General features: G+C 42.2%; 1 protein-coding gene across 2 annotated transcripts in view; it reads left to right on the forward strand.

Moving 5' to 3' along the window:
- AFF4 (ALF transcription elongation factor 4) overlaps nucleotides 1-21,707 on the forward strand; it is a 127,236-nt gene that overhangs the window by 43,602 nt on the left and 61,927 nt on the right. For both annotated transcript variants that reach the window (XM_073548940.1, XM_073549622.1), the window contains exon 2: nucleotides 3,274-3,362. The gene's annotated coding sequence lies outside the window, so the exon portion shown is untranslated. The remainder of the gene's footprint in view (nucleotides 1-3,273; nucleotides 3,363-21,707) is intronic.

Genomic DNA, 21,707 nt, shown 5'->3' on the forward strand with positions numbered 1-21,707 from the left:
TTTCTACATCTGTTCCAGGGATGTTTCCATGAAGTCAGCAGATTGCAGAGGCTCTACATTTTCCAGTGGTTATGTCATACTTTTTAGGCTGGATTTGCACACAGTGTTTTTGACAGTTTATCTTGCTGTCTTCCTAAGTTTTTTAATTTTTATTTTTTTTTATTTTTTTTTCTCTACCTGTAGATGTAATTTTAGGGCCTATTCCAAATTTTGAAAATCAATGTAAAGCAGCTTTTTTTATTCTCTGTTTATAAGGTCACTGCCATTTTTTTTTTTTCACAAAACATGTGCATGTACAGGGAACTGCACCCCTTTTCTTGGCTCCCTCCTATCCTCTGTACTATTGTAGTAATTCTTGGAGACATTCTGTGACATTCTCAGGAATTATATGGTTGAAAAGAGGGGCTTCATTACCTGCTTAGACTCTTCAGGTCCGGACGGGAGGGAGCAGCAGGGACCTCTGGAGACTTTCTGCTCTGGGTAAACAAGTGCACGGTGTTCTCGCAAAGTTTTTACACAAGTCTCTCTCAAAATGAGTAAGGAAAAACAATCTTTTGATGTCTAAACCGGTCTCTGGATCTTCTATAGAATGCCATCAGAAAATAAAAATCTTGTAAGTTGTTGATGGTTTGTTGGCCAGTACATGCAGATCGGTGGGGTCTGGGTCCTGAGACAAGTTGCTGAAAAGGCTGTTCAGAAGCATTTGCTTCAGCAAGCGGAACCGCTGAGCTTGTGCACAGGTGGTGTCATGGCGCAAGAGAAGGTCTGTGGACTTGCACCGCCCTGTGCATACAGGAGCCCTGTGGAAGTGAGCACTTCTGAATGGTCTTTTGCGCAATTGGTGTGTGGTGGGGGGTATCAGAGCCAACAGACAAAAGCTTAGTTGTTGAGTTGTAAAGTTAGACTTTTAAAATAGGGTACTTGAAATATCTAAAATAAATAAATAAAAAAAACCTAGATTTGCACAACACACCGCATTAAAATGACCTCAAAAGTCAGAGTTACCATCACAGTTTTCTCCATATTACCGTATATAGAACTTTGTATAAAGAACCTGGAAGACTACATACTCTGACTTCATTCAGTGTCTTGTATTTCTGTTACTGGCAAGGACATATCTAACTTTGTTTTGCTTCCTGAAGGAAAAAGGAAGGACTTATTTGTGCTACTTGTGTTTATTAAAAATTAGATTTTTACCATAACTGTCTTTTGTCCACGAGATCAGCCCCAAGTAATAGACTTTGTGATGTCTCCTACACAATGCACATGTAAAATTAATTAAAAAAAAAAGCAATCCTGCTCCCCTATCTCACTGAATCATACTTTGAAGCCACAGCATTGAACACATCAAATACCAGTACTGAGCAGTGTAGCTGTGAATCCAGCTATGGGAGATGGAGTCACTAGTAACTGTAGTTTGTGGTTTGGTGTCAATCTCTATCCCCCACTCCCTTCTCCATATCTTTCTGTTGGCTGCAGTATGTAGCCTAATCTGCCTTTGCACAGACTATTGTAGATGTGTATCCTGTTATGCAGAGATCAGTGGAGAAAGGGGGAGAAGTAGGCTAGAAAGTCAAGAAAGAGGCATAGCAAAGGTTCTTATATTGTACTGTTGCGTTTCAGAGAAAATGTAAATTATTGGGATATTGCACTATTGCCATCAATACTTAAACAGCAAATGCCAGGCCCTATACCTGTCTGCCTTGTCACATGACCCCTCCTATTGCTTTTTGATCTCTGAACAGGTTTGTGCTATAGGAATACATGGAGTTGTATGTATGTGGAAATGTCATTAACGTTTCATGTGACAAATATCAGGAGGAAGGATAGCACGTGTAACCCAATTTAAACTTGAGCTGCAGCACTGGAAATACCTGTGTGCAGCTTTATTATGAACCTTTACCTAATTTGTAGTGATGGCTGTCCTCTATATATTGTTACGTAGAGCTGGCATGTTTCATAGGAGAAATAGTGCGCTCCCTGCTTAATGAAAAATGACATTAAGGCTATGTGCACACGTTCCGAAATGCTGCGGAAATTTCCGCAATTCCCACTGCGGGTAAAACGCATGCGGAATTTGCATGCGTTTTCCCGCTAAACACAAGCATTTTTGCTAGCGCTTTCCAAACGATTTCAAGTATCGCTTGGAAAGGTGATTGACAAGTTGGTCACACTTAAAAGATAGGATGTTAAAAATAATATAAAAAATATTGTTATTCTCCCCTTCCGATGGCCCCCGATCTGCTCTGCAGTGCTCCCGGCATCTTCCAGTCCCAGTGATGCTTTGCGCAAAGGACCTTTGTGACGTCATGCTCGCGAGACCGCGACGTTATCTCAGGTGATTTCACGCAATGCATCACTGGGACCAGAAGATGCCGGCAGGGTGGTGAGAGGCTGGAAGGACTCCGGGGGCCATCATAGGGTTAGTATATCCCAGTTTTTTTTTTTTTCTATATGCTATTTTTTACAGGGATATGGTACCCAGGGCATGGAGGACAGTTTCCTCTCCTCCAGACCCTGGGTACCATCTGCACATGAAGTGCTCACTTTACACATGGTAGGTATAGCTGCGTGCGTAAAGTGAGCGTTTCAATGCAATCCTATGGGTGCGGAATCGCCACGATTCCGCACAAAGAATGAACATGCTGCATATTTTTCCGCTATGCGATTCCGCAGCAGAAAAATCCGCATCATTAACACAGCAATGCGGAATCCCATAGGAATAATAGCAATAATTTATTATTTGTATAATTTTATTTCTATAGCGCCAGCATATTCCGCAGCACTTTACATTTCAGAGGTGACGTGTACAGACGATAGACATTACAGCATAACAATAATCACACAGATCATAGCAGATACCAAGAGGAATGAGGGCCCTGCTCACAAGCTTACAGTCTATGAATTGCATGGGATGCGTTTTCTTGGCATTTTCGCAGCGGAAAAACGCTAAAAAAAAGCTACGTGCACATAGTCTAAAGGGATCCTCACCGTAGATTTATACCGACCCACACACAGCATGAATCAGACACTGGTTGTGGTATTGTGGCCGGGCTGCTTCAGAGAAAACATAGTTTGAAAATCCGGTCAGGAATGTCGTGACTCGGAAGACTAGTTCAAGGCACGTGCCTAGCTGCTTCTCTGGATTCTGCACTTGGATCACTGGTATTATGTGACATATGAGTCTCTGCAAACATGCTATAATGGTGTTACAGCTATTATGATGCAGTTTTCTGTACCTTCATAACTTACATTCTTTTGTTTCTCCATTAGGGTTAAGTGTGGGAAGACACAAACTCTTAGAAGCATGGTTGAAGCACAGGCCTTCATTCTGCACACAGACGGAGCGGTGGTGATAACTGGTAAAGCCCTATATATTCCCCTCCTCTCCCCCTCCTCTCCCCCTCCTCTCCCCCTCCTCTCCCCCTCCTCTCCCCCTCCTCTCCCCCTCCTCTCCCCCTCCTCTCCCCCTCCTCTCCCCCTCCTCTCCCCCTCCTCTCCCCCTCCTCTCCCCCTCCTCTCCCCCATTGCATGGGATGTTATTGTCATCACTTTGTTTAATTCTTATAAAAGGTTTCCTCATAACACTGGCACTGCAGAAACCTGCTGGTCTTTATGAAAAAAAAAAAAGCAAACAATTATTGTCTTTACTTGTATTTCATGCCAGATAGCACATAGGTATTCCTGTAAAAAAAAAACAAAAAAAAAAACCTGTCGACCACTTCTTGAGAAACCGAACATTTAGGGGCTGATTTTATTAAGACTGACAGAGCGCATGCTTGCAATATACCAGTCTTAACCCCTTTAAGACTCTGCCCTTTTTTCGTTTTTTGAGTTTTTGTTTTTGCTCCCCTTCTCAGAGCCATAACTTTTTTTATTTTTCTGTCAATATAGCTATGTGAGAGCTTGTTTTTTGCAGGACAAGTTGTACTTTTGATCCACACCATTGGTTTTACCATATTGTGTACACAAAATCGGGAAAAAAAATTCTAATTGTGAGGAAATTGCAAAAGTTCAATTTCACAACTTTTTTGCATTTGTTTTTTAACTGTGTTCACCAAATGCTAAAACTGACCTGCCATTATGATTCTCCAGGTCAATACGAGTTCATAGACACCAAAAATGTCTAGGTTCATTTTTTAAGTTGTCAAAAAAATCCAAAGTTTTTTTTTTTTTTTTTTTTTTAAACAAAGTGCCATTTTCCAAGATCCGTAACGTCTCCATTTTTCGTGATCTCGGGTTGGGTGAGGACTTATTTTATGCCCGCCGAACTGACGATTTAATGATACTATTTTAGTGCAGATACGATCTTTTGATCGCCTGTTATTGCATTTTAATGCAGTATCGTGGCGACCAAAAAAACGTAATGCTGACGTTAATTTTTTTTTCTTGCTACACCATTTAGCGATCTGATTAATTCTTTTTTTATATTGATCGGGTGATTCTGAACAAATTGTTTTATTTTGAGTGGGGCAAAAGGGGAGTGACTTTAACTTTTATATTTTTATTTTTTTTAAATATTTTAAACATTTTTTTCGTACTTTTGGCATACTTCAATAGCCTCCATGGGAGATTAGAAGCTGCCATAGCCCTATCGGCTCTGCTACATAGAGGCGAAGATCAGATCACATATATAGCAGAATACCTCACTTGCTATGAGCGCCGACCAACGGGTGGCGCTCATAGCAATCCGGCAATGACAACCATAGAGGTCTCCAGGAGACCTCCAGTTGTCATGCCAACACACCGATGACCCATGATCACGTGACGCAGGTCACCGGTGTGCGTATTTCCGGCCCGATGGCCGGAAGCGCGTGTTAAACGTGCATTTAACTAGTTAATAGCCGCGGGTGGATCGCGATTCCACCCGCGGCTATTGCAGGCACTTGTCAGGTGTCCAAAACAACTGACATGTCCAAGGAAAGATGTGGGCTCAGTGCCGGAGACCACATCAAAGGGAGGCAAGCGACCTCCACTGTACTAGTGTGGCAGAGGTCGTGAAGGGGTTAAAGGACACACACCACTTAATTTAGCATCTTTTCTGCATGGTGTGTACAACATGAGAAATTCTACTCCAGTCAGTGATTGGAGTAGCATTTCGGCCCAAAAATAAGTTGCCACTTTTCATAAATTGGACATATGGATAGGTCCTACCCTCTGGCTCTGTCCATTTCAGTGGGGATGATATTCAGTGCTAATTCGCAGATTTTTTTTTTTTTGCACAATTCCACAAAACTTGCGCTGTTACAAAGTTTTTTTGTGGTGTAAAAGCTTTGATAAATTGGTCCCTTAATTTAAGGATTTCTATAACAAGTGAGACAGCATCACAAGAGAATACCTGCTCTTGATATGACAGCTTCCATTTAGGCTATGTGCACACGTGCGGAATTTCCGTAATTCCCTGCATGCGGAATTCCTGCGAAAAACTAGCGTTTTGCAAGCGTAATTAGCTTGCAGAATGCTAGCGTTTTCCAAGTGATCTGTAGCATCGCTTGGAAAACCGATTGACAGATTGGTTACACTCGTCAAACATAGTGTTCGACAAGTGTGACCAACTTTTTACTATTGAGGCCGCCTATGCAGCATCAGTAGTAAAAAGATCTAATGTTAAAAATAATCTTGATATTCTCACCTTCCAGCGTCCCCCGCAGCGTCCCCAGGCCTCAGCGATGCTCCTGACAAGTCCCGTTCCCAGCGATGCCTTGCGACAATGACCTGTGATGACGTAGCGGTCTCGCAGGATGCTACGTCATTGTAGCAAGGCATAAGTGGGAACGGGACTTTCCAGGAGTATCGCTGAGGCCTGGGGACGCTACGGGGGACGCTGGAAGGTGAGAATATCACAATTTTTTTTTTTTTTATTTCTTTGGTTTTTTTTTTTACAGGGATATGGTACCCAGAGCCTGGAGGACAGTCTGCTCTCCTCCGGGCCCTCGGTACCATCCGCACATGATCCGCTTACTTTGCGCATGGTGGGCATAGCCACATGCGGAAAGTAAGCGGATCAATGCATTCCTATGTGTGCAGTATTCCCGCGATTCCGCACAAAGAATGAGCATGCTGCATATTTTTCTGCTATGCGATTCCACTGTGGAAAAATAAGCAGCATCAGCACAGCATTGCAGAATGCCATTGAATTCAATGGGTTTCTTTTTGTATACGTTTTCGCGGCGCAAGAACGCATAAAATCCGCAACGTGTGCACACAGCCTATCAGTGTCTTCTGCTCTGGATACTGGCCATGTGTGACATTGTAAAGAAAAGGGCATTTATAAAGGGATGCACAGGCCAAGGAGAAGGCTGAGGACAGTGTATGTGTTTGGTGGAGTGATTGGATGTTGATAGCCTTATATTTCCTCCATCCAGTTTATTTTAACACATTTTCAGCAAATCTGGGACGAATCCATGACAAAATCCACATTGTATGCAGATTGTGTTGCTGATTTGTTGGCAGATTTTACCTCCCTACATTACAAAACATTTGTAAAATCTGCCCTGAAAGCCTTTTCGGCACATAAAAGGCGTGTGCTGCAGTTGTAAGTTTCTGAATTTAGTGTTTTGTTTTCCCTTTGTATTGTAAATGGTTTGTAAAACAAACAAACCACCTGTGTGCTGGTGTAGTTTCTGCTGGTATGTTGTGCTCTGAGCTAGGCGGGCTGAGCTGCTTCTTTCAGTGTATGTCCTTGTCACAAGATGTGGATGGTGGCTACAGATGTGTATCGGAGAGCTCTGTACAAATGCTACATTTATATCCCCGGCGCTCCTTCTAATAGTTTGCAGTATAGCGTTCTTTGTAGCTCCAGATGAGAGCTAGTCGCTGTGTGTAAAGCCTGCACTCATGTAAGACCTGGAAATTCTTCATATCAGATAGAAATCTCTTTAAATGCGCATACACATATCTATTCACACGTAGATCTCACATTGAGTTGTGATGCTGCAGGGAGTGGAGTTCTGCAGAAGTGCGGCTGTGGGCTCCAGTTGTTTTTTCCCAACTCCTGTGTTTATAGGTCATTTACATAAGCAAAACCTTTTTAAGACCTAATTTACACAAGCTCTCCCATTCAGCAGGAAGTGGGCGGACAGTGGTAATCCTTTCAGTAGGGTCTCCAGACATGGCATTTAGGTATTCCAGTAGCTCCAGAGAAGTCAGAAGACCATGCTCTTCTCTTCTGGCCATTATGACTGTATCTTCAGCATCATGGTGTGTCTTTAACTTGTATGGTACTGGTGATGAGCAGGATGATAAGAAAGTGCAAAAAGGTAAGGCAGGTCCAAACTTGTGACATAGTAAGCATAGCAAATATCTGATGTGGAATCTGAAGTAGACATTCTGAAGCTGCTAAGGTAATGGACTTCTAAAAATCTGCTGACTGAGTGCATTGCTTTTCATTACTTCAGAAATTTCCAAGAACCCATCGCACAAACTAGAGATCTTCTAAGGCTTAAATGAAATATGAACAAATTTGATAGCTTTTTGTTATTTTTCTTAACACATACATATATTTTTTTTTTTTTTATTGAAAGCACCACTCTGGTGATTTTTTTTCTTTAACCCATGAGTGAATGTTCCTTGCTTGTAGTTAAATGTTTACCGGTCCTCTCCTTAGGTTATGTGCACACGTAGTTTTTAAGTGCTGCGGATTTCTTCCCGCGGATTTTGTAAATTTCAGATCAAAAGACCTGCGGATTAGGCTGCGGTTTTGCCCTGCGCTTTATCACCTCTACAAAGGAGGAGATGGTAAACCGCAGGGGAATCCGCAGAAAAGAAGTGACATGTCATTTCTTTCTGCAGATTTGAAACCGCTGCAAAACTGCGTAAAAAATTCCGCAGTGTGTGCCCAGCGGTTTCCATTTTACATAGAGTAGAATGGTACTGTACAACGCAGCAGATTCTGCTGCTGACCCGCAGGGCCAGAAACACTGCGGCTCCGCAGAAAAATCCGCAATGTGTGCAAATAGCCTTATGCTGTTCTCCGCGCCACTCCGATCCTATTCGCCTGCTGTGACCTGCTGGTTCGCTCCAGTATTCGCTGGGCGAACAGGGAGTAACTTCTCAGTGTAAGTCTGAGCCAGAATGAGCATAGATGAGACTGCCCTGAGAGCTCGTGAACTCTGATCAGTGAGAAGCTGCGGTCACAAGATGGCGGAGCACTAGGAAGAGCATAACATAGCAGCTGGTAAGTATTTTCCTACAAGCAGGCAACAGACATTCGTGTTTCCACTCCTTGGGTGGAATAAAAAGAAAACACTGGATTGGTGCTTTAACCCCTTAGAGATCGAGATATTGCCTTCTTTCCAATCGCTTTTAAAACCGTGATGAGGAAATACGGCCCTTTTCCCCACCGTTTTTATGTGAATCAGTGGGCGTTAAGGGGCTACAGGGCTGTTTTATAGTTATGTATAGGAATAAATAGACAGTGAAAATCAAACTGACCTGTGAGTATGAGGTTGTGCGTTATAAAAAATCACCTAGGCAGGTTAACGATGCAGCTATTTTTTATTCCATACATCCATGGTTGTACAACAAATCCAGGTAGTTGGCCAAAATACAATGTCCTCAGTCCACAAGTTCCCAATCTGAGTTTGGTAGTTCCCCTAGCCCCGTACCAGGCGATACCCACTGTCTCCCAATTTTTTGTTGGCTCACAGCTTTTGGTATCTCCCACTGATATAGTGTGCGCAGTCACAGCCTATGTTCCTCTAGACGATGGAGATCTTGACTGTAGCTTATGGATACCCCTCCAGCCAACAACCAATCTCCAAAATTCCATAGATCATCCATCCCAGCTTGGATCCTGTCCCTGCAAAATCCCTCCAACAATTGCCTGATTCAACCCATGTGTCTTTTTCTCCCTCCCCCTTAAACATTTTCCTTTAGCTCACAGAATGAAGCATATTCTATCACCTGGCATTGTATGCAAGAGATCCCTGTGGTGACAGCTCCCCTGGGTCTACAATTCCCCAACCACACAATGGGCCTGGGGCTGGGAGAACAATGGGAGTGAGACCTTGATACAGATGAGATTGATAGTTTGGCCTTAGGTATATATAAGATCCAACCTGGCCGGCATCCTCTGCTTGCTTTTACTGAATAGAAACTTTGATTCCTGATGATGAAGTGACAAGCAAATAACTAATAAAACACAGCAAGTGAATTATCTATTAAATTACATTAATATTGATGTAACCGGTGCTCTGTGCTGGAAAATGTCTGTATTGTTCGTTCTATAGTCTTTAGTAAGTGGCCATATCCTCACAAGACCCAACATGTTTAATGAAATCCATTGCACAAAAATAAAATTAATTTTTTTTTTAGTCCAAATTACAGGCATGGGAAGGGTCTCTCTATCTTATCTATCTGTCTTGCGCTCTGTCTCTCTTCCCCTCTCCCTCCCTTTCCTATGGATATGTGCATGTAGCTCAGACAAGTTAAGCAATACTTTTATATAGCTAATTGGTTCCTCCATTACTGAGTAATTACTGTTTGAATTAATGTGCAAATGAGGCTGAAGGACTATGGTACATCTGTAACCTTTGTGACTGCAGCTCTATTTCCCACTCCACTCTTCTGATTGATAGCTAATATGCTGTATGACTTCAGGCAAAGGCTCCTTCAGTCAAGCAGGAGGAACCAGCTCTGGGTAGGGAATAGAGCTGGAGTGACAGAGGCTTCAGATCTTCCATAGTTCTTCAGCCTCATTGGCATATCAATTCAAACAGTGATTTTTTAGTAGCTCGAAGCGGCCTCTGGCAAGTCCGATCAACTCCTCTAAAAACAGTAGGTATACCTATGTATTAGAATATTTGAATTAGTGCAAAATACGTACTCCCCCTTAACTAAAAATACTTCTCAAAAATGCAAAGAGGAGTATTTATACCCTTCTGTAAAAGCACAACCCCAAAAAGTAACCACCATGTAAAGGTATTTCTGGACTTGGCTTTGAAAGATCTACATGCACATATAGTTTGGGGCAGGGGGTGAATTTCTGCTGACAGATTCTGTTTAAAAGTGACCGTTACTTTAGTGTTTATTACTAAAAGCAGTAGTGTATGTGAAAGTAAGCAATGTTTGTAATAAATCTTATCAGAGGAATCTGAGTTTGTGGTTGGGGGTTTGGGGAGGCCTTGGAATGGTACACCCCAGTAGCCACATGCTGTAAATGTCAGATATTGGTGGCAGCAGTTAAGGAGTTAAACTCCACTCGCTACTGTTAAAGGCTAATGTTCGTTAAATTGCACAGTCATTAGCCGCCAAGAAATAATGCAGGCTCAGCTTCTGAGCATGCTTGGAGAGCAGGAGCCTGACATGAGGTAATGGTACATAGCATGTCAGGAAGAAGGTTAATCTGACTTCATGAGTAAAGGCTAGAAAGCCTGTATTTGGTGATGAGTTGTTAATATTAACATGCTATGTATAGAGGAAGGAGGATGTAAAGGCAGAGACGCATTCTGAGGCACATTCACATGAAACTGCAGTTAATAATAATACATTTTATTTCTATAGCGCCGACATATTCCGCAGCACTTTACATTTCAGAGGGGATTTGTACAGACGATAGACATTACAGCATAACAATAATCACATAGATTATAACAAATACCAAGAGGAATGAGGGCCCTGCTCTCAAGCTTAGTCTATGAGGAAAAAAGGGGAGACACGAAAGGTGGGTGGTAACAGTTGCCCTGATTGTTTGGACCAGCCATAATGTTAAATGTGTATCAGTACAGACACAGAGGGCTAATGGATGCATAAAGCATGTGGGAACATGATGCGGGGAACCTGGTTATGGTAAAACTTTTGAGAGTGCCACACAGGGATAGTTAGGTTAATGTGTTGAGGAGATAGGCCCGTCTGAATAAATGCGTTTTCAGGGCACACTTAAAATTGTAGGGATTGGGGACTAATCGTATTGACCTGGGAAGTGCATTCCAAAGAATTGGCGCAGCACGTGTATAGTCTTGGAGACGGGAGTGGGAGGTTCTGACTATCGAGGATGCTAACCTCAGGTCATCAGCAGAACAGAGGGCGCGGGTAGGATGGTATATTGAAACAAGGGAGGAGATGTAGGGTGGTGCTGAGCCATGAAGAGCTTTGTGGGTGAGGGTAATAAGTTTGTACTGTATGATGTCGGTTTGGATATGAAACTGCCACCTGTGACATACAACAATTCTGACCCCAGTTGACTTCCCTGATGAGAGCTAACGAAACGCGTCGGGAGAAAGGGGCATCGCATTCACCACTTATGGGGATGGTAATATACCTGAGCGTGACCCTGCTAATTTGGTGAGACCGTTCTTTGTCTTGTACATATCATTAGTCCTGTGTCAAAATATATGCCTTCAGCAGAAATAAGAGGCATTTAATGGAATAATGAGGTTATATACATGTGTGAAATATGATACCCGGATTGAGGGCACACACTGTGATATGTACAATAAGATTACCTCAAACGGGACACAAAAAGAAAGGACTATGATGTTATGAATATTTGTGCATTTTATTAGAAGCCTGCAGTAAACAAAAAACTGAGGTGGTTTGGAGAAAGCTGATTTTTGTATCTTGTTGGGGCAGTATTTTGGCATAATCTGCCTTCTTAGAGTATGAGATATATTGGATGGTGAAGTGAATATGTGCATGTTAAATCTATACATATGGACTAGCAGGTATCTTAATGGTATTTTGCTATTCATTTTCATCAGAGAACAATGCTAGAGGCCGTGTGGGCAAGTGGCCATATTTAATGTTAAGGCACAGAGGTGATTTAGGAGAACATTATATATGTACATATTTTGTGCCCTAAAGCGGTCTGGCACTACAGGATTGATGCATAACATCCGAATAAGATCTGTGATTAAAGGAAGCAATAGAACTGACGATTTATGCTGTAGGTACCAGCTGCTCCTTTTTCTTTAATTGTTGGTTCGTTATTCACCTGAGCACCTTGCACTTTTTTAGATTTTTATATTCATGAAATAAAAGCTATGTTTTAGAATTATTATTCCTATCCATTGGATGTCAAAATAGTTTGAGGAGTGGAAACACTAGTGCTATTCGACCTTGTCACACAGCAGCTATTCTGACGACTCACGCCTGCGTCCCTGAGTTCTGTGTCGCCAACGAGGTCGCTCATCGGTGTCAGACACAAAAATGCATGCTGGCCAGCGGGACACCAGCGATCAAAAAATGGCCCAGGACATTCAAACACGATCAGCGAGATCGCGGGGGGGGGGGGGGTGGCGGTCGCCGCTATGTGTCACATGTAGCGAGATCGCCAGTGAGGTCGCTGTTGCGTCACAAAATTTGTGACGTTTCAGCGATCTTGCTAACGATCTCGCTATGTGAGACGGGGCCTTTACACCTCAAAGGGAACCATAGGTATTGTACAACTGGGCTGGGCAACTACTTTCCAAGGAGTCCTATTCCATCGCCATGTAGGTGGTTCATTGTTCTGAAATGTGGTTTATTCACATGCATATCAGGTTTGCAAGTGCCCTAGCAGGTATATAGATGTACATGCAGTGCTTGGCTACCCTTTGCTTCTCTCTGCAGTCCCCCGCTTCTTTGACTGACATGCTCTGCTGCATGGCATCACCCCTACTCTTTGCTGTCAATCAAGAAGTGGAAGTTTTTCCGCCAGTTGGAGGAAGCAAAGGGGTTAAGGACTGACTGCATGTGCACCAATCCGCCCACCAATGCCCTAGCAAGTCCTAATTTGCATATGCATAAAACACAAACATCTGCATAACCGAGCACCACATGGGGACAGAATAGGAATTCATGTGCTGACCTAGCCCCTCCTGTGTACTGCAGTCTACTAGGAAATAGCTTACGGACCAGGTACCCTTTAAGATACTTTAAGAAAGCCAAAAGAGAAGCCAATGTGCGTCAGCTGTGAAATAAGCTGGTTGACTGTATTGAAGAGTTAATAACGCTGCATCAGCACATGACCATTATTACTTCCTGCTCAGCTAGGATGAGAAGGCAAACAGTGTATGGATTATCCTTTGTTTAGTCAATAACCAAGTACATGTGACAGCAAGGAATGCTGCAGCTAATGGACCAGATGGCATTTCTATTTTGTTCTTCCAGCAACTTCGAAAGTTTGTAAGTTAACAGTCTTATCCAGACAATGCCTGAAATTGTGAAAATTCTAACATATCCTTTGTTGTATGCATAGCCAGTGCTCTCACATTATGGGAGATTTAGAGAGGATTGTTATCTTGTGTCTTATATAGCCTCTTTTTAGTTAAAAAAAAAAAAAAAAAAATCCTAGATAAGGCGCCATTGCGGTTTTTAAAAAGTACCATAGTTTTTTTTTTTTTTTTATTAATCCAAAGCCAGCAGTGGATCCAGCAGGAGCAGGAAGGAGAATTGAAGTCCTTCCTTCTAGCCTCTTTCACACATTAGTTTTTTTGCCATCAGTCGCAATCCGGCATTTTTAGAAAAGCGACTGATGATGCCGGATCAGTTTTTTTTTTTCCTCATAGACTTGTATTAGCGACAGATGGCCTCGTTTTGTCCGTCGTTCACTGGATCCATCGGAAATTTTGTGTCCGTCAGGCGGAGACAACGGACAAAGTAACGTTTTTTGTCTCCGTCGAAAAGTCGGACAGCGGCAGATCCAGCGCCGTCCGTCTTTGGCTATATAATGGAAGCCTATGGGCGCAGGATCCGTTGCTGTCAGTCAAATGACGGAATCCAGCGACGGATTCTGTTTTTTTTAAACTGAGCATGCTCCAATTATTACCAGGTAGGGCAGTTGGATCCAGCGAAAAAACGGATCCGTCGCATCAGTTTTTCACATTCTGCGACGGATCAGTTTTTTTTCCAAAACTGCTGGATTGCAACTGATGGCAAAAAACTGATGAGTGAAAGAGGCCTTAATAATACATATTCCTTTTTTTTTCCATTTTTTTTCCCCATGTACATTTTTAACAATAGTCAGAAATGACTTATTGTATTTTAAACCATTCGGGGGCCATGTTCCCATAGAAATGCACTTTTTTTTTTTTTTTTGTGTGTGTAGAAAATTTGCTGCCTTTCACAATTGAGCCAAAATGGATGAGCTTATGTTTTATTGATAGTGTTCAGCTTCTTGCTCACCACTTCAGATGTAAATCTATCTTATAGAGCCTATATGTTATCTAAAAATGTGACTGTTCTCCAGGGATGGGCAGACCCGTGGATGTCTGGGTGCATCTAGTTCAGCCAAAATTTTCCATTTTCGATAACACACGGCTGTCTGCTTTACCTGCACCTATCAAAAATAGAAGGGACCCCACATCTTTTTTTTTTTTTTTTAAACATACTGCATTGGCCAATCACAGCCATGCCAATACTTGGCATGGATGTGATGGGGCCGGAAGTGCCCATAACGGAAAACCTTGTTTATTATTGGCTTTGCTGCAGTCTTTCAACAAGTTTTATTCTGGTTACCAAATGCAAACAGTAACATGGACTTCCGAGAGAAGTCTGTTCGGACCAGAAACTTTACCATACGAGTTTGCCCATCACTTCTGTTCACATCTGCATTGTGACCCACTGTTAAAACATCATACATTAAAAGCAGATGCACCTCATTGACATTGCTTGTGCGGTCTGTAGTTTTTACTGCAAAAATTCTAATACAGGCAGAAGTTGACAATGGAAGTTGTGAATAGTTGTCAGGTCACTATTGTGTGAGGGGTCCATTTGTAATCCGTAGAGACCTGGCTTTCCCTGCTATATTAGGTTTCATCATAGATACTTTTTGGGGTGATATTTGTCTGTTAGAAAATGTGGGTTCATCTTCAGAAAAGCTTTTTACAGCTTGTATCCGTACAGAGGGGGGTTTTGATGTAGTGTTGTGGTTGTTGCACTATGCTGATTAGTTCTAGTAACTGAAGATAATGCCGCTGTAGAGAAGAATTGATAGTAGTTTGATTAGCATCCTGTTTCAATTGGGAAAGGAAGTTACTTTGCTGCAGTACATGAAGTTTGGTTAAATAATCATCACAGCTATTAAAGGATGGCTGCTGCTCATAGTGCTACGATGCTTACACGCTTGGCCACAAAAAGGTGATTTGAACAAAGTTCCAGACTATGAAAACATAGAGGAGTTTGCATGTATCCCAAAAAATCATTTTCTTTTGAACCTTCCACATTTCACTGTACGTTGGGCTCATTTGTGCGTTTTAGAGCCTCTGACAGAAATCATAACTTGCCATGCAGCACTATCTTGTCCACCAACTAAAAGACACCATTTGATGCCTGTGCCCATCCCGATGTCGACCGTCTAATGCCTGTGCCCATCTGGCGTAGTCCGACTGCCGTCTAATGCTTGTGCCCAACCCGACATAGGCCGATGACCATCTGCCTGTGCCCAGCCCGGCGTAGGCCGACGGCCGTCTAATGCCTTTGCCCATCCCGATGTAGGCCGACGACCGTCTAATGCCTGTGCCCATCCCGACGTAGGCTTACTGCCGTCTAATGCTTGTGCCATCCCGACGTAGGCCGGCAACCGTCTAATGCCTGTGCCCATCCCAACGTAGGCCGACTGCCGTTTAATGCTTGTGCCCATCCCGACGTAGGCCGGCAACAGTCTAATGCCTGTGCCCATCCCGACGGCCGTCTAATGCCTGTGCCCATCCCGATGTAGGCCGACGACCGTCTAATGCTTGTACCCGTCCCGACGTAGGCCGACAACCGTCTAATGCCTGTGCCCATCCTGACGTAGGCCGACTGCCGTTTAATGCTTGTGCCCATCCCGACGTAGGCCAACGACCGTCTACTGCCTGTGCCCATCCCGACGTAGGCCGACTGCCGTCTAATGCTTGTGCCCATCCCGACGTAGGCTAACTGGCGGCTTAACAATATAATTTTTATTGGGCTTCAGCAATTTACAAAAACATTAAAGCAAAAACATTAACAAAAATTCACAAGAAATGAAAAGAATTAATACACCTGAACAACAGAATCACATAGTAAACAAAGAGGGAGGGGAGGGGAACATGTGGCATCTCATATTTAAGTAATTGATACAGAGTGAAGATATACATTTGAATAAAGTTACATTAGAAAAATGTCATCCCAGAACTTATGAATCTTTTTGCAAGACCACCATATTACATGTATAACATGTAACAAAACCAGTGTCCCCGCACTGTTTCCAGCAAAGTAGGGAATGTTCTGGAAAAATGAGAGCCTTTTAGGGAAGAAAAACCATCTGAGTTGCATTTTCTTTGATCACTCCATGGATGAGCTTTTGACTGACCAAATGAGTGCGTGTTCCCATTGCTCATAAGAAAAGGAGGTTCCCACTTCATCATGATTGGCAATTTGGTTAGTGCTGGTGGAGAATTTAAAATTTTATTGGATACTTAGAAGTCTTTTTCATAACCTTTTTTAACCAAAATAAAATGCTGAATATTGGATAGAGGTAGATGGTTATGACTAATGGGATGAGCAGAGAAAAAAACTTATAAATTGTATCTATTGGAACAAAGACTTTTCTCTTCCTAAACAATCAGCCAAATCATGAAATGAGAGAAGAGAACTGCCTTTGAACACCATATCTAGATTTACAACCCCATGAGCTACCCAATTTGAAAAGCAAGAGAACCTGGTTGAGAAATTACAAGGAAAGATGTTTCAACAGAACATATGTGGTTTATTCCAAGTATACAGGGTGTTTTGCATGGCCGTAAGAATGCGGGAATATGAACTGGGTTTAAAATATTCCGCTTCCAACAGAAGCCTAGTGGAGAGTAGTGTGGTGAACTTTCTCAATTTGAACCTGTTTATGTTGAGTCCAAGTTCCACTGTTCTATTAATGCATCGACCAAGCATGCTTTATAACCTAGAACCAGATTAAGAATCCCCATACTTCGATATTGAGATTTATAATATACCGTAACAAATTTTTGAATATTCTTGGCTTCTTATTAGCCCGAATACATTTTAATAGCATAGATTGTAGTCTAAGTAATATTTTGGGATGGAATAAATCCTTATAAGTTTGGCTTTTAGCTATCCACGCAAGATGTAAATTAGAGATCTTATCCAATTCTGGTTTAAGCGCCTTAGACAGTTCCAATATGTTTTCTTTAGCTAAATCTTTAGATGGAGTGATTGGATCTATTCACAAATATCTAAAGATTTTTTTCTGCCCAGGTAAAAGGGAGGGATATTTTAAGATGTTCTATTAGTTGTTTTTGGCAGTCTATAGGTAGAATCACAGATTTTATTGGCGTTAAGATCACCATGAACAACCCTTGGTTTTGTTTGTTTTTTTTAAGAGGTTTCCATCTTCTGACAAACTGAACATGAAGAGGAAGTCCTGGTTGCAGCTGATCCCTGGCTTCCTGTTCATGTTGAGTCCGTATGATGGCGGAGACTGTGACCAGAGCTGATTGGGTGTTGGCTTCACGTGTCACAACACTGCATCACAGCCCCAGGGAAAGCGAATGCCGACACTGGGAGCGACGCCGGCACGGGAGCAGAGTATAGGCTTTTATTTTATTGGGGCCGAACAATTAGTTTAAGAAGGGGTTGTCCTAGTAGTGGAATACCCCTTTAAAAGACAGCACTTTGATGCCCTTAGTTTCTTGAGGGCCTGTCACACTAAGCGATATTGCTAGCAATATCACTGTAACGTCACTGGTTTTTGTGACGTAGCAGCGATATTGCTAGCGATATCGCTATGTCTGATACTTGCCTCTGACCGGATGTCTGATACTTACCTCTGACCGGCTCCCCCACTGATTATCGCTGATCGCGTGAGAACGTCCTGGACCGTTTCTCGTCGTCAGCTTCCTGCTGAGCTTCCTGTGGCGCCGACGAGCGATGCCTGGACGCGGGCGGGAGGACATCAGGATCGCCTCGTCTGACAGGTAAGTAACGACCCCCGACCACTGCTATGTTGCTGGTGAGATCTGCCTGTGTGGCAGCTCACTAGCGACCACTTAGCGATGCACCAGCGATCCTGACCGCGTCATATCGCTGGTCGGGATCGCTGGTGCATCGCTAAGTGTGACAGTACCTTAAGTGTGACAGTACCTTTACTATGAATACTGTAGTACACAAAGATATACTAATCTTATATTTTTTCTTAAGGCGTTTGAGTCTTGCATAGCAAATAGCATGTCCTGAGCAGGGAAAATTGAGGACACTGAGAAACTGGTATCATATTACCTCGGGCGATGCGTCCTTAGGAACTCTCAACAGTAGTATACTAGAGGATTAATGCACCACTACCAAACCGTATCGATCATAAGAGTGAGCTACTCAAGCCTCCAAAATAATAACACTACCTCAACCATATAATCAAGTTATAGACAAGTCTGGGATTATTTATTTCTGTGGATCCAGGATCACTTTACTAGCTTGGAAAGAGTTTGGTAGAATGTTCCAGTGTTTCAGCAACTTTTCAGCATGAGCAGGAGAAGCACTGACATATGTTTTGCCATCTTTATTCACCCCTGTTTATAAGGAGTGTTGTCTTTTTGGAGCCCTTTAGTAATTAGCATAAACTCTCCTGTCTAGCAAACCTAGCTGCTGACAAATCCATATAGATTGCGATCTCCTCAGCAGTTGTAACAAAGACTCTTTTGTCTAGCAAGGGTATCCCTGGGCAGAGGTGGATTAAGACCTATAAGCTTGGGCACCCTGCGAATGCCATCAACAAATAAATCAAGATCCTTCACCTCGACTAAGATTTGCTGTAATAGATTATTAAAAAGATGCCCAAAACAGTGTCTGCTATACTTGACGGCATCTGTCCTCCAGATCCCAAACCTTGATTTTCAATTGTTGTAACTCCTTTTCTGCCTGTTGGTGTGCATCTATGCAATTTTGATACTGCGTACTCTATTTTAGTTTCTAAAGGTGCATCTCACAAAATTAGATTATCATCAAAAAGTTAATTTATTTCAGTTCTTCAATTCAAAAAGTGAATTATATAGAGTCATTACAAACAGTGATCTATTTCACTTGTTTTTCTGTTAATGTTGATGATTATGTCTGACAGCCAATGAAAACCCAGAAGTTACTATCTCGGTAAATGCAAATTCTTTATAACACCAGCTTGATAAAATGATTTTAAAATCTGAAATGCTGGCCTACTGAAATGTATATTCAGTAAATGCACTCAATACTTGGTCATGGCTCTTTTTGCATCAATTACTGCATCAATGTGGCATGGAGGCTATCAGCCTATGGCACTGCTGAGGCGTAATGGAAGCCCAGGTGGCTTTGATAGCAACCTTCAGCTCGTCTGCATTGTTGGGTCTGGTGTCTCTCATCTTCTTCCTCTTGACAATAGATTCTCTAAGGTATTAAGGTCAGGCAAGTTTGCTGGCCAATCAAGCACAGTGATACTGTTTGTAAACCAGGTATTGGTACTTTTGGCAGTGTGGACAGGTGCAAAGTCCTGCTGGAGAATGAAATTTCCATCTCCAAAAAGCTTGTCGGCAGATGGAAGCATGAAGTCCTCTAGATTTCCTGGTAGATGGCTGCGCTGACTTTGGTCTTGATAATACACAGTGGACCTACACCAGCAGATGACATGGCTCCCGAAACCATCATTGATTGTGGATACTTAACACTAGATCTTAGAAATCAAGGTCACAGAATCTGGAGGAAGAGTGCAGAGACAGATAATCCAAGCTGCTTGAGGTCTAGTCTGAAGTTACCACGGCACCATCACCAGTCAGGCCATGCCCGCAGGCCGACTGCCTTCTAATGCCTGGGCTCAGCCTGATGTAGGCTGACTGCCTTAGCCAACCTTCGTACAGCCACTTTTTTTTTTTTTTTTCATGCACTGCCCATTTTATTGACCCAAAGAGTGTAATGGAACCATACATTCAGTTGTGGCCAAAAGTTAGATAGCTTTTCAAATAGTCTTCTCTGAAATATCACAGCATTTCAGAGCAAAATATACCTGGCTGCCATTTCGCAAACGATGACAGGTTTTCTTTACATTAAAAGTAGTATTAGAAATTCAGTTTATAAAATCTAAGATCTTGTAACTATATGTAACATAAGACGATTCATGTGGAGATAGGATCAGTTTGCGTGAAATGTGAGCATGAAATTAGCAGAAACATATGGAAGGAATCCATGGCATGTCTGTCCTGTGTATGTAGGACAGTGCCTGGATGTCTCTTTCCTCTGGCCATTACAGCAGAAGACTGGTGATAAGCAGCTTGGATGGTAACTTTTCAACATAGTGCTTTGCTCGGCAGTTTTAGAACTTGTTTCGGATCAGGTTAGGGGCTGTTCATAGTGTTCGGGAGTGTGCTTCTATGGGTTCCATCTGAATCCATGAAAAGGGTATTCCTATGTTTCCCCAATGAAAGAGTAACTGTCATTTTAATTTTTATTTCATAAATCTAAAGTGCACGTGAAAATAAGAAACTTTTTAATTTTATCTGATCAGAGAAATCTGCTTCTTTCTGTGACCGAATTGATCAGTCATTATCAAAATGATCAATTCTGACGTAAAATCTGTATTCAGTGAAGACACTGTCCCCTGACAGAGAGAAAATTGTAGCAGCTGTCACCTATGTTGGAGGGAGGAGGTAGCCAGAGCTTGTTAGGAGATGGTGCCCGCCACTGATGAGATCCCATCTCAGTAATGGGACAGCCTGTCTTCCCTGAATACAGAGTTTACATCAGAATTGACTATTTTGATAATGACCAGTTTTGGCAGAGAAAAAAAATCATTTTTTACTGGAAAGACCTCTTACAAAGTATCTTTATCTTCATGTGTATTATTGATTTATTAAATAAAAATGCAGGTTATCTTTAAATTATAATTGGATGTAGTAATGCAGCTGTATGCCCAGAGGAAGTAATGAACCAAAGAAAAACATGCAACCCATAAATGGCAAAAGCAATTTACGGGAATACATATCTTAATGCATAGAATCAAGACTACACGCAGTAAAAAGTTCAAGGATAAACACTGCACAAGAGTGATATATAAAAACACATGATGTGGGGATAAAGTAAGGAAAATCAGAAATTGCATAATTTCTCAAAGTGATGTAAACAAATCATCCAATATTGCACAGCCGAAAAGTGTTCAGGTCAGAAGTGACTCCTGCCAAAGAGTAAGCAAGCTCAATAATAGTCCAGTACAGTAATCATCCTGGTGTATGCATGCATGTATAAAATATATATATATAAGACGAACAGTGAGGTAGTATAGAGTGCAATGATGTGCTCCTCAATAAAGAAATGGATAGATGAAGGAGGTAAGTAATGGTGAAAGGATCCCAGGAGTATATAGAAGTATAATCAAAGTGACCCCCAATAAAATGTTCAAAGCAAGAAACACGTAATTGCCATAAAATCGACAAAGCATATTATGGTAAATACAAACCCCACAGCATGGAAATCCCGACACATTTCGCCAATGGCTTTGGCGAGGGAATCTTCAACATTCATAAGCTCAGAATAACCCTGTCCGCACCGCTGACTGGTAGCTTTCTGGTCACTCTGCATAGGCAGAAAGCTGCCACTCAATGGGTGTGGGCAGGGTTATATAAAGCACAGCTTTTAGAATACTGGTAGATCTGCGGCAGTGATATCAAAACTGTAGAAAGTAGCCTAGTAAGTGAAACCGCTGGAATTGAAGTCTCTGCTCTCAAAAACCTGCTGAAAGATTTCCTCTTAAGCATAATTGCACCAGGGGTCACAATAATTTTTGTTGGTGATGTAAACCT

This window comes from Dendrobates tinctorius, unplaced genomic scaffold (genome assembly GCF_039654945.1).
Source record: "Dendrobates tinctorius isolate UK_male_01 unplaced genomic scaffold, ASM3965494v1 ptg000001l, whole genome shotgun sequence".
NCBI classification, from domain to species: domain Eukaryota; kingdom Metazoa; phylum Chordata; class Amphibia; order Anura; family Dendrobatidae; genus Dendrobates; species Dendrobates tinctorius.